We start from the raw sequence: 13,473 nt of genomic DNA, 5'->3' as shown, positions 1-13,473 counted from the left end.
AGTTGTACAGACGTTCATATTTTAGACGCCGGAGGATACACACATTAGACACACACAGACGGTGGGACAGGAGGGTGTGTGTGTGTGTGTGTGTGTTTGGGGGGCTCAGTCAAAAGTGACAGTGGATTACCGGTGAATTCCCGATGTCTCCGATGAAACTTAATAAAACTAACCGGAGTGAAACGGTCACTGAATCCACCTCTTCTTGGTGCCATTGAAAATTCCAATGAAGCGATGACCGAGCTGTTTTCCAAACTCTGGCATCCAGGGAAGATGTATTTGCGGGACGACGGCATAGCTAGCTAAAATGACTCACACAGGTAACAGTCGAGCAGGAGAGGATACCACTAATGCTAACGCAGCGCTGCTATTTATAATGGTTACCTTAGGGGCGGGGTTATTCTGAGCGGTGGCGTCATCGAGCCACTGTTTTAGACCCGCCCATAAAATCCTGAGAATGAAACCGATGAAAAACTGAAACGGTCTGACTCCACACTGCAGTAAAAACATAGTTTATAGACTTTAAACATGTTTTCAGGAACTGTTTCAGCTGTTTTTAGTAAATCAATAGACTTCAGGCTCTTGTAACATTATCTGGCTTACTAATACAATGAACCATCAGCAGGATGTGACATTTATATGTTGCACCAATGGAACAAATATCGTTTAGTGTATGGTGAAATTAAAGCTGCAGCAGTCATTCTTTGTGTGTCGTGAAAGGTGCTGATTGTGGTGATGAATAGAGGATTAACACCAGGGGCTCTGCAACCATTTTAGCAACTTTCAGCTCATTGTTTTGGTTTTCCAGACTAAGCTAAAGGTTAGCTGTAGAGCACAGCGGAGCATTTAGCAGAAAGAGTTGGTAAGGACCAAATACAGAACTAAAAGAGGAATATTGGATTCATCACATGGGCATCAATCCAATGTGATGCTGGAAATGTAAATCCAGCAGCTACATTCACTACAATATCTTCATGTGGTGATAATGTGGAATTGATATGGTAAAACTGCCTCCTCATTAATATTCCATTGGTTTATATTTAAAATGGTCCTCCCTGGCATTATGCCTGACCCAGCATCTCATCTCAACAGGTCATACATCACATTAAACAAATCATTTCAAACCGTGATGATCATTTACTGTAAATATGATGGTTAATATAACGTCCTCTATAACATGACAGTGCAGTGCTCCCTATAAACTGCTCTGTGAGTGATGGCAGCCGTCCAGATTCAACTTTGCAGTTCTTCAAACTCTGTGTTTTTCACGTGCAATATGATTTAGGCGTGTAGATTCAAATATGACCATATAAGGGAAGGATCAGCGTTGTGAGGAGGTTTTGAAGAGGTCTGGCCTGTCGTTGTAACTCACCATAAGGGGAAAAGTAATGCGGTCAGTCATCTGTGCTGCACGAGGGCTTTAGATACAGAGTCCTCAGAGGCAGGAGGCCGATCGCAGATGAAGAACTGCTTTACAGGAGAGCCAAAACAAACACACTCCCGTCATCAAATCCACTGTTTAATATTTCAGTCAAATTTGGATCATGATTTGTAAGTTCTCTCAAACAGCTAAAATATTGATTCAATCACAGATCTCATTATTCTCTAAATACCTCTGACATTACGTTTCACTGCTTTGAAGACCTAGATACAGACGCCTCCTGAAATGAAACCATACCACTGTATGAATCTCTTGACTGCAGTATGATGAGCTTATGAAAAGCACCAGGATAAATCAAACATAAACAATCTGTATAACCTCACAAGCAGATCTTTTCAGCAAAACTGTATGCTTAATGAAGTAAGAGCAGAAAATTGGATTAAGTCTGCTGGGCCTAGTTTCATTTGTCTTATTATATTTTATGCAGTATGACACAATATTTTAAGTATTTTCAGCTGTGTGACACGCTGCAGCTTTGAGAATGTTTTTCCCCTCTCTATGTGTTCCCATTTCAAAGTTTACTTTTAATGATATGTGACGTTACGTAACATGGATACAGCTGACCTTTCTGGATAATGTAACAACCACCGTGTTTGAGAAATCATGCTTTTTGCTTTTTCAATACACGTGGGAACAAAGCATGTTGCCACAGTCGGAGGCGGAGATGACAAAGCTCTTTTCTGGTTTGAATCACTTCCTTCAGCTCGGTTCAAAGTCTCATCGTCTTTTCAGTAAGCCACGCCGTTTCAGAGCAGGGTAACAAGTATCAGCACAGCTACTGCAGCTCAAACACAGGACGAAAAGGTAGTTTTAAAGGGAAACCTCTGCCAAGCCTCTGGCCAAAGGTTTGTCTGCTCTGTGAGCTCAGCTGGCAGGAAGCCACGGACTGTTTGGAGGTTTATTTCTGTCCAACTGAGCTTGTAAAACAGTGCGAGTGGTGAGAGAAATCTGGGAGGTAACAGCTACTGAGGCCTGTGGATGAAAACAGTCTGAATTCCAGCAGAAGTCGTGTCTGTGATTATCAGGTAAACCACGTCATGTTCAGCTGTCCTGAGGAGGAGGGCTGGTTGGTTGGTTTGACCTGTAGGTGAACTCCATCATAGTGTGAGTGTATTCACAACAGGGAGAGCAGATTTAAGCTACAGTTCACCACGAATAAATCTTTAATCCATAGAAATATTCCTTCTGCTTTAGCTCTGTTTTTGGTCTCCACCAACTCCTGGGAAAATATCTGGCTTTGTAGCTGCTGAATGCTCCACTACCTGGTACTCCACCAGCAGGTAGTGTTATTAGGCATCACTATGAGCGACACTGTTTGAGTGTCCAGCTCGAGTCAATCCAGCCCCAGACGACCTTTGAAACCAGGTCAGGGTGAGGTCTCATGGCTCAATGAGGTGCCAACTTTGCACTGGTCAAACTGAGTGTTGATGGTCGTCTGGTGAAGCCCACAGCGACTGACAAAAATACCCATGAACGCTTCCTGCACCACACATGTCAAAGAGTAAACTGCAGAGCAGGAAACCACAGGAGTTTTGTCGCATCAGCGTGTTGTTCAGAGCTTTGATGAATCCATGGAAACCACTCGACATTGCAGGCTGAAATATACTGTACAGCACTTGACTAATATCAGTCTATCAAGCACCCATGCTTGAAATAGTGGCACTTACAGTCAGGGCTTGAATGTCACTACGGGCTCACATTTCCATCTTTAGCGCGTCATTGCGATATCAGAAATAGAAGGAACATAAGCGCCACTTGTCAGAAGGCACGTGTTATAAAACTGTGGCTTCTATATTGAGATTTAAGACCCAACACCTTGAATATAAGTGTAGATTTGTTCCTCCATTACATTCCTCATCTGAAGTTCACCAGAGAAGTGACGGTGACTTTGCCCGTCAACAACCTTTAAACTTAAACTCGTGCAGGTTTAATCAGTATCAACTTTTAGTTCTTGTCATAAAAACCCACAGGATAACTCCCAAACTCTTAGTTACGTATTAAATGCTGCTGTTAGCAGCAAGATTTTTGCTGCTGAATCTGGATCTGAATAATCATCAGTGTAGAGAGAAATGTTGTTGTTGGTAGTACAGTCAGTACTCAGGCAGAGTCTGTCAGAGTCATGAAAGAAATGTGGTGCAATTCTGATAATTTCCCATTTTTACGATGCATGTTTTGTTTTTTTAGCTGAGTGCATGTGTTTACATTTATCTGATTTCATCGTATAATTTTTCTATTGTTGTACCTATAGTATCTCTAAACCAAGTCAGCATATCAATCAGAAAGAGGAGCACAGTTTGAATTTCCAAACAGCTCTGCTTAGAAATGGAATAAACAACAGTAAGATTCCTCTCATCGCAGACACAGGGTTATTGGCAGCATTGTGTTGCAGCAAACCTCTGCCTCTGGACTGCAGCGACCCTGCCATCATTACCTGCCACCTTACATGGAGGTCTTAAGGCTCCACAGATGAGTGAGCAGCAGGGCTGAGGAGAGGCAGACACAAAAATAGAAATCATAAATGCTGCCCAGTTTAATGCAAAACCAAGCGTGAAAACTGGGTCAGAGGTTTGGACTTAATGCACACAGGTTATTTCAGAGGGCTGCCTACATGTCTGAAGCCCTGCAGGAAGGCTTCTCAGTACGGCTTCATAGGTTTGGTGGAGGTGGAGTTGGCAGCTCAGCATCTGCTGTAGGTAACTGAGCAGCACTCAGACAGGGTCAGTGCTTTGCTCTAAGGCCAGCTGCACGCTGCATGCCTTCGTCTCTACTAATACAGCCAGTCACAGCACAGCTGCTCTCATGGATCGGTTTAAGAAGTCTGATGGTATTGCAAGAATAAAATAGTGATTCATTCTGAGTGCAGAAATGCAGAAAATGACTGTTCTCCTCGGTTAAAGGAGGCAGTTCTGAGCAACTACTTCACCTTCACCCGAAAATGAACTGAAGGGTGGATGGTGAGAAAGCACTCGACTGTGTGTTAAGGTTAGAGGGGAAGATGGTGGTTTTAGCTGAATGTAAGTGACAGTGTGTGTGTGAAGTCACCGTGAGCTGCAGATTACTTGTAAATAAACATCATCTCTAGGAGACGGGTTGAAGCATCATTAACCATTAAGCTGGAAAGATTAAATGCTTGTGGTCTTGGTTTAATACTGAACAAGTCAACCATGAGACTAACTGTTTTTCAGTCTTTTAACCAGAACCGCCAGCTAACGTAACGTTTCACGGGCTGGAAAAAACAGGTGGCGATTCTATTTCCTGTGTGTTAGTGTGGATGGAAGTGGTTTTTATGATCTCAGCAGTCGAAGGAGATGATACTATTCATCCTTCATGATCCTCTCAGTCAGTGCAGGGATTTTAATCTTTGCTCCTCTGTACTTTAGGATGTTACATTTACATTTATAGTATTTGGCAGACTCTTTTATCCACTTACACTGCAGTTAAGTGAAAGATTAAGATGTCTTTCAGCATCCAGACATTTGGCAGCAAACAGATACTTAATCATTTCATCAGAGCTGTTGAAGCAGAGATACTCAGCATATTTCTGCTTTAATGAGACAGTTCTGCTTAAATGGAGAATGTTTGTTTCATGGTTAAGTCTCGAGACACTGTCCCATCATGAAACATTAACTTTACATAATATTGCAGGATGGGATGCTCCTCTCTCGCCCAGCTTAAACCTTCCAAATTAGAAAACATTCCCGGACCACATCAGTCATCAGGGGGAAATTCGGCTGAGACAAGGCAGGTTTTCAAACTCCCAGCGGTTTGTGCAAGAGCTCTAATCAGCGGTGACCGGTCCAGAAAGCTGACATCACTCCCAACATGCAGCCGACCCACAGCCAAGTCTCACATGCCTTTCAGATGGACTGAGCATGAAGTCACTTCCCTCATAAACTGTGAGAGGAGCGGAGGGGTGGGGGGTGAGGGGGGTGAGGGAGAGGGAGATGGCGGGCAGGACATCATGAGACCACTTCTCATTTTACATCATTTGACTTTTCTTTTTTTTTTACAAGCCATTTAGCTCCTGAACAATGATGGATCTTGAGTGGTTGGTGGTTAGCCCACCAGCATGTCACTGACATGAGGAATGACTCATGAGAGAGGAATAAGCTCGGACCATCCTGTAAGTGTCCTTACAGAGGACTCCCATTATTTCTACAGGCCTTTAGTAACCAATAAAGACAGAGAAATTGTTAAGTGGTGCATGAAATCTCTCATATCACTGAACATAAATCTGACAATGCAGGGTAAGAATCAGAAGATGAGACGAGAATCACACCATTTCAGACTCCTTTACACTGGGGTGTGTCCTCGTAAGTGTAATGACTCACATATTAGAAGCTTTTTTAAAATCTCCCCACTTTGATTTGTGCTAATTAAGATGAGCATTAGAAAAAGGTCTCACCACATTCACTAAAAAAGGTCTAAAAAATACCTCAACATGCAGATATATTGCACTCCAGTGATTCCTCCTGTTTATAGTGGCCACAAAAAATCCCTTTACTCCAGCTACAGTTAATATGAGGCTTCAGTCTGACTTTGATAAGTTAAGTCGGCATCTTCCAATTTTCCAGCATAATTCCCTCTTTGTGTATTCAGAAGAAGCAAAACACTGGCGCCACTTTCCACCTCTGGAGACAGCTCTTGGTGAGTAAAGGGATGAAGTTTGATGCTGGACTCACGACGTTTCTTCTACACGGGTCAGTAAACAGAGGCTAATGCTAACGCTGGCTATGTGGCGATACAACTTACAAATAGCTCCTTTAAGAAGAGGTTACAGTAAACAACTGATCTTGAAGCACAGGAACTGGCCATTTAACAGATTTCTAGACTCAACAGGACTTTTCTGGAGGAGTGAAACTAAATCTGGAGGATCGATGGAAACTCAGATGAAGAGATGTTTGTCTTTCTTTGAGTTTTATTCAGTGAAGACGCTCGGTGACGCCTCGCTGACTTCCCCAACTTCTCTTCATCTTATTTAAGTGTCCAGAACTGAACTCAGACAACCTGCAACAACAGAGAGTTTTGACTCCAGCATCACATCTTTCCCAGTGTAATCAGGGTGTTATCAGTTGTTTGATATGCCCTCCTCAGAGCAGAAAACTGTACCCAAACAAACGCAGTGCTCCTCTCTGGTCCCTGTTATGCTGTCATGGGAACAGCAGTTGCTGTTATGAAACCAAACAAGAGGGCAGATGCTGGTGAGCGACCCCCGTTAGCCTCCCACACAGATTACTGAGCTGAATTAGCAGAATGAGCTCATGGCCCGTCGTCTTATCAGTCGGCCTTGGACTGTCGCTGGAAGACACAGTGACACTGCTACAAACTGGAGCAGCTGATGTTTAAACACTGAGAGAGAAGTGAGAGGGGAAAGATGCTAAGGTCCTAATCTGCAACATTTCCACATGATAAAATGACTTTTTTCTTTTTCAAGGTTTAACTATGATGCCAAGAAAGTTTATTTCATCCTCCGTCTATAAACGTTCTTCCTTTCCATCTGCTCTACTCTTCACGTTAAACACAGAACCTGTGATGGAGCATCAACCTGAGCTGGGATTCTGTGCAAATTACGCATCACTTTCACTGACATTTTGCACATCGTATTATCATGTTGTTTAATGCCATGGTTAGGATTAGTGTTAGTAGAGAAATGACACTCACAAAGCAGATAATGCTCAGTGGTAAGATGTGGTCTGTGCAGGTCTGAACACAGGAACATTTTCTCAGTGTTAAGTAATATTGTGCATCTCAGACCTATATGTAGGTATATGTATATATGCAGTTAAGACTACCTGTAGATGCAGATCACTAATCTGATCACATCCGTCAACATTTAAATCAGGCTCAGGTCTGTTCCAGTCCACACCTGAACTTCCACAGACAACAAAAGAAGGATAACTTGTGCACATGTGCAGGTTAAACACTGATCAGGGATCAGATAAATGTGGGCCACAGTGTTGGAGAAACAACATCAGCAACCAAACATGGAGCAACACGTTGGTGTGATCATCAGTGATCTGCATCAGTGCTGCTCTGCAAAATCAAACAATCCAATAAACTCAAACACATCTTCTCTGTCAGCATCATTTTTAAAGTGAAAATGATCTGTTGACCCCTCGACGTCCCTTCATTAAGAATTTGAAACAACTGGTGGAAATCCCAGATCTGGATCGTCACCAAAACCTAATCAGCAGTCCCTCGGCCCGCAGCTGATCTGTCCACCAAATTTTACAGAAACGTGTTGATGTTTTATTATTTAGCTGCTGACAGACAGGCCAGGCAAACAAACAGGCTGACAGAAGGGGGTCTGACAGGGAAGTGAAAAGAAAATATGTTGTGAATAAATGAAATAAAAAGAGATTCTTTGTTTAAGTTTGTGAGTTTTCAGTAAAACATGTCTGCCTCAGGTCCTGGTTCCTGCTGCTGCACAGAAAAACGATTCAAAATAACTCGTGCAATGAGAACAGTGGAAAAAAGAAAGAAAAGCTATTAATGGAGAGAAAGGTCCCAGGAGATCTGGGCAGGGCAAAGCATGCTGGGTATGAAAACACAGAGAAGGTCGAGCCAGTGCGCCCCTCTGTTTGTTGTTTGGCTTTTCCACAGATCAAATGGGCACATTTTCCAAATTTAACTGGAAGAGGAGACTGATGTCTCCTGATGTCTGCAGGGACAGACTCTGTCCTGGTAATGACGTGTGACGGGTTTGAGTCTGATTTAGTGCCCTTAAGCAAAACACTGAGTCTTTACAGAGCCACTCTTGATATGACAGCAGTCATGAAGTGTTTTAAGGTGACAGAGGATTGAACATTCATGTTCCCCTCAGGATGGACTGTGATAACTCTGACCTTTCATCTAGCGCCACCTTCTGGCAAAAATGCAGCTTTGTAAACCAAAGACCATTGAATCAATTCATCAACTGATTAAACTGTGAGACTGAAACAAAGAGGAAATATCACTTGACAAATGATTCATCAGCACGTTGAAGCCCAAACTTTCCCCTAGAGAAAATGAATGCCCGCTCAGTTATTTTAATCTGGTGCAGTTTATATTTCATTATGATAACTGCCATGAGTCATGTAGAGTACATTCCTAAGCTTTAAGATTTCAGTGACCTCTGACCTTTGCTCTACCACTGTCAGGACAAACTTTATTAAACTAAATCATCATCTCTTCAAATCAACATGTTCTTATTAACACCAGCAGCACATGAAGTGCCTGCTGTGAGGACCAACCTCTACAACCAATCCACATGACAAACATCTCCTCAAACTGCCTTTTAAAAATCACCATTTCCTGTTGTCTTCACCTTCACTCTCTTCAGCAGTTTTATGGCAGAAACCTGTTTAATGTAACTTATGTGTTACATATATTTACAGCACATTCGAGCACTGCTATCCTTTTAAAACGACATGTTAATCTTGTCTCCTGAAGTTCATCAGATGTAGAGAACAAACCACCCTCAGTGTTTTTCTGCTGCATCATCTCGGCTCTGTCTCCGTACGGTATCAGTGAGAGCAGCTCGTCCACCACAGAGCACAGCTTCTAAGTACTCTGGTCAGAGATCTATTAAATTAGTGCTTTCTAATGTACCACTTCCTGAAACAAGCATTTACTGGGCTGTGAATGAAGGGAGTCATAACTCACTGATTCACTGAGAGACTGACTCCATTCATGAGTCAGTGTGGACGCACTCAGACACTCAGCGTGGTTCAGTGGGTGGACCGTCATTCCAGTAACACGGATCACAGTCTTCACCTCAAACACTGATCGTTTCTTCCACTTATCACAACAGATATTCACCTAAATACTGCCACTCTGTTTCTCCATTTAGCTTCCTTTCCTTCTGTAAAAGGAGTTTCTCTTTGTCCAGTCCAGTGTGTTGTACAGATTGTAAAGCCCTCAGAGACAAATGTGTGATTTTAGACTACATTAATATGTTTCCAAAAGCTCAGGGTTTGTCCTCTGATAAAACACCAGCTTGTTTAAGAATATATTCCATGTGATTGCAGAATGAACCCTAATAATAAACGTCTTAAGTCCTTAAAACTAGACTTTAACTCAAGGCTCTTCTAATAAAACAGGTGATACTGAGCTGTAGCTGAAGTTCAAGGTTTGTTCCTGATTAACGTTGAAGAACATGATCCGTCAGTGAGAGAATATTTACACTGTACAAAGCCTCTTTGTTGGAAATAAGAAGTTAACATTGTGTTTTATTTGTCCATACACTATGACCAAACAAATGTGTGACTAAGCTACAGATTAATTGCCACGTGTTGAACCTGACGTCTTCCAGCTCCTGAGGGTCTGAGGCTTCAGGCATTTGGCTGCATCACCCAGTTTGGGGGGGGGGGGGGGGGGTAAGTAATTTGTCACGTCTTATTGAGCCAAGTTTGTTCATGAAGTACTGTTAATAAAAATATACCTCACACTGAATCTCTAAGCAACAAAAGCAAAAGAAACACAGACGAGAAATAATCGTTTTAACTGTTTTCCAGTGGTCACTGAGTACAGTTACTCAGGTACTGTGTCTTTGTACTTTGTACTTCACCTGAGTACTTCACTTTGATATATTTTCCTAAATGGAAACACCACTATATTTATATTTATTTTATTTATATTTTTGGAAATAATCAGCGGTTACTTTGCAGATTTATGTTTTTAGAACAACAGGCAGCTTTCACACGAACACAGCATGACTGATGTTTGTCATGAAGCTAAAAACAACATTTAAATGTAATTTTTCAGCATGAAATAAAACTGATATCACCTTGTTCAAATGATAATACATGTGTTTTCATTTATATTTCAATATTATTACTGTTGGTTAAATTAATATTTTTTTTTAAATTCAGATACTTTATTACTGTGTTTGGTTATTACAGATAAATCACCAGACATTTACAGTTTGACTTTTTTAAAATCACAAACGACCTTTAACAAACAGCGATTAGTGATGACATCATCTCACTTACCTGGTCTCGTCTCTTCCAAGGTGTCACAGCTGTTCAGTCCCAAAATGGCTCCAGTCCTCTGTGATGAGTTCACTGACAGCACTCACAACATTACTGTGTTTATATAATCATGTCTTAAATATCTTTGTCTCCTTAGCTTTAACTTTCTTCTTAAATCCAACCTACACTTCTTCTTCTTCTTCTTCTTCTTCTTCTTCTTCTTCTTCTTCTTCTTCTTCTGTGTCAGAGTTGGAGGCACAGTATCAGAGCAGTGTGAAGCTTCGTCCTCTCCAAGTTTGGTCTGTAAAGTCACTGGGCGAGAGAGTAATAGTTCAAACTGAGGAGAGAGAGAGAGAGGGGTAGTGTCAGAGCAGAGATGACTCTTTCTTCCAGCTGAAATAAAATCAGTTCTTCTTTTCACCACAGGATGTTGAGCCTCTGTCTCTGCGTCTGTTGGTTCCTGGTCAGGACTGAGAGTCTGCTCTATATTTAACCTGTGCTCTCAGTCTGTGTTAGCAGCTGAACTGACTGACTGAGGCTTTTCCAAACCCCCAACAGCTGAACTATCAGCCGGTCCAGCAGCCTGACCACTCCTCCTCCTCCTCCTGCTCACAGCCAGCTTGGGCTTGGCTTGGCTCAGCTCGGCTCGGCTCAGTTTGTGTTGCCTTAATGAGGTTTGTGTTAGTAGTGTTGCAGGTTTTCTTTGGTTTGGTTTTAGCAGCTTGTTCTGTTTTCTGTTTCCCAAAGCCGCAAAACTTCACTTCAGATTCCAGGGGAGCTCCCAAAGCTGCCGACGACACCACAGGTGTCAAGATGCAGTGATATTGACTTCACATGGACAGCTGAAAAATACATTTCCATTTTAAAGACACAAAACAGTTTGAAGGTGATGTCAGGATGGATTGTCTTCATATTTTGTACAGATGCTCATGCTCCTCAGAGGATGAATCCAACTGACTTTGGTGATGTACTGTGTGTTCCTCTGACTGAACAGACCTGACTGTCATGAGGTGAGACATGTTTCTAAGAATAAAAACAATAAAAAGGTAAAAAGGGGCCGATGACGTCCATAGATTAAATATAGAAACATAAGAGAACAGGTTGAGCAGTGATGCTGTCACACTGTCACTGATCATGCAGTGAACTAAAGATATTAACTGCAGAGAGATTAAAGAAGGTTTTACTGTAAAGAATGCTTTAACTCTCAGTTAACTAGTTTGTATAAACAAGTGGTTTATTTTAATATTACAAATTCATATTTAGGACAAACAGAAAACTTTTCAGGTGTTTGTACAAAGGAACTTAAGAAAGACTTTTTCAGAACCTGACTGTGCCAAACATCTGAGTGTAAAGGTTTAAAATAAGTCCAGGGAAATGAACATGTTGAGTTTAATGATTGTCAGAAATGGTTTATTTTCGTCACATCATGGTGTTCTCCAGCAGAGTTTTAGTGTGGCTCAGCTATGTAAATGAAAGGGCGTGGGCGCTCTCTGATTTCTCTTTATTCATTGTTTTCACTTCTCTGGACCTGCTCTCCTGACTGTCTCAGCAGTTTTAGTGAAGCCGGAGCGGGCGAGGGCCAGGCGAGACTTTTCAAACACAAAATGATTTATTCACGTCTGTAAATACAAGAACATTTGTTCCTAATAAAAGCGAGCCGGAGCTGGGCGTTATAAATGAGAACCGGTGAGAGTCTGAGCTCAAAGTGTGACATCCAGCTTCAGCAGACACAACACAGCTGATGTTAAAGCCTCCCTGGATTCAGTGTGTGGTGTTTAACATCAGGCCCACAGTGAGGTGCACCGTGAATACACACAGTTCAAACAGTTGTTGTTTTACTCTTCAACACTTCAAAACATGTCAGCCCTCAAAAAATAATCACATTATTTCATAAAGCAGAGCAGTGAGGCCAAAATGGCTTCCATAATTTTACACACACACACACACACACACACACACACACACACACACACGTAGACTGATTTTGGAGGTCATCATGTTCTGCAGAGTTTTCACTTCCTGGAAATATTCACTCTTATGAAAGTGCCAGACGTGGCCGCACACAGACACGATGTTGCTGCGTGAAAGATCATTCCAAGAAATAAAACAGTTGTTGGACGGCGACACACTCTCTCTCTCTCACACACACACACACACACACACACACTGACAGGAGGTCAGTCTAATACAAGGTACTGTTGATTTTAAATCAGATCATCCATTTATCTCTGCAACATTTCATTGTACAGTTTATCATGTTGAACTTTCATTTATTTTTTGCACATTAAAGCCACTCTGTGTAGAATCGAGGAATTTCAACACTGCTGACCCCTAGTGGTGATAGATGAGACTACAATACACGCAACAAAGCCTTTAACTCTCAAACCATAAGCTTGTTTTAGTATTTTATGGAAACTGCTTCGTGACACTTGATGCTTTCACTGTGTTCTGTAGAAACACAGAGACAACCTAACCTGACTGTCTTCAAATGTGAATGAGAATAAAGCTGCAACACTGGAATAATAACGATAATGTGTTTGGATGCAGAGACTCCACCCAGACCAGACCTCCTCCTGCAGCCACAGTGTTAGCATACAGCCGCCACTGTTCCTGTTTATCTGTAATTTTCCATTAATTTGAACCTCTGGAGGCGCCGCAGATGAATGCGAGAGCTGCTGTGTGATAATCATCGCAGTGCATTAACGGAGGAGAAGGCCGTGACTCAATTCACTCTAATGAGCTGCTCCTGCAACTCTGCACATTTCACTGTGAATTATCAGGCCTGGGACAGACTACACTGACGATATGACCTCCTCTCTTCTCCTTTCAGTGCTGCTGCGATCTGATAACTGTTCTCTGTTTTATATTCTAGTAAAATTAATATGTCGCGGGTTTGAGTTGTTGCTACATTTGGTGCTGGGACATTTTTCATTATTTTCTAATATTGTGTAGAAGAAATCATCAATCAGTTAATCTCAAAATGAAAATTTAAAGATGAACAGATAATAGAAATAACAGAATATGGAGCCCTGCAACCAACTTATTATCATTTATACATGAGGAACATTTGGAGACAGTGTT

General features: G+C 41.8%; 1 protein-coding gene across 3 annotated transcripts in view; it reads right to left on the bottom strand.

The window, feature by feature from the left end:
- The window catches only part of LOC108882253 (filamin-A-interacting protein 1), a 33,487-nt gene extending 22,527 nt beyond the window's left edge, over positions 1–10,960 (bottom strand). For 2 of the 3 annotated variants that reach the window (XM_051071651.1, XM_051071652.1), the window contains exon 1: positions 10,414–10,960. The gene's annotated coding sequence lies outside the window, so the exon portion shown is untranslated. The remainder of the gene's footprint in view (positions 1–10,413) is intronic. The other variant, XM_018674652.2, reaches the window with a different exon arrangement.
- Between the last annotated feature and the right edge of the window lie 2,513 nt (positions 10,961–13,473).

The sequence above is a fragment of the Lates calcarifer genome, linkage group LG7_1 (genome assembly GCF_001640805.2).
Source record: "Lates calcarifer isolate ASB-BC8 linkage group LG7_1, TLL_Latcal_v3, whole genome shotgun sequence".
Classification (NCBI taxonomy): Eukaryota; Metazoa; Chordata; class Actinopteri; family Centropomidae; genus Lates; species Lates calcarifer.
This window is presented reverse-complemented; position numbering and strand designations above follow the sequence as displayed.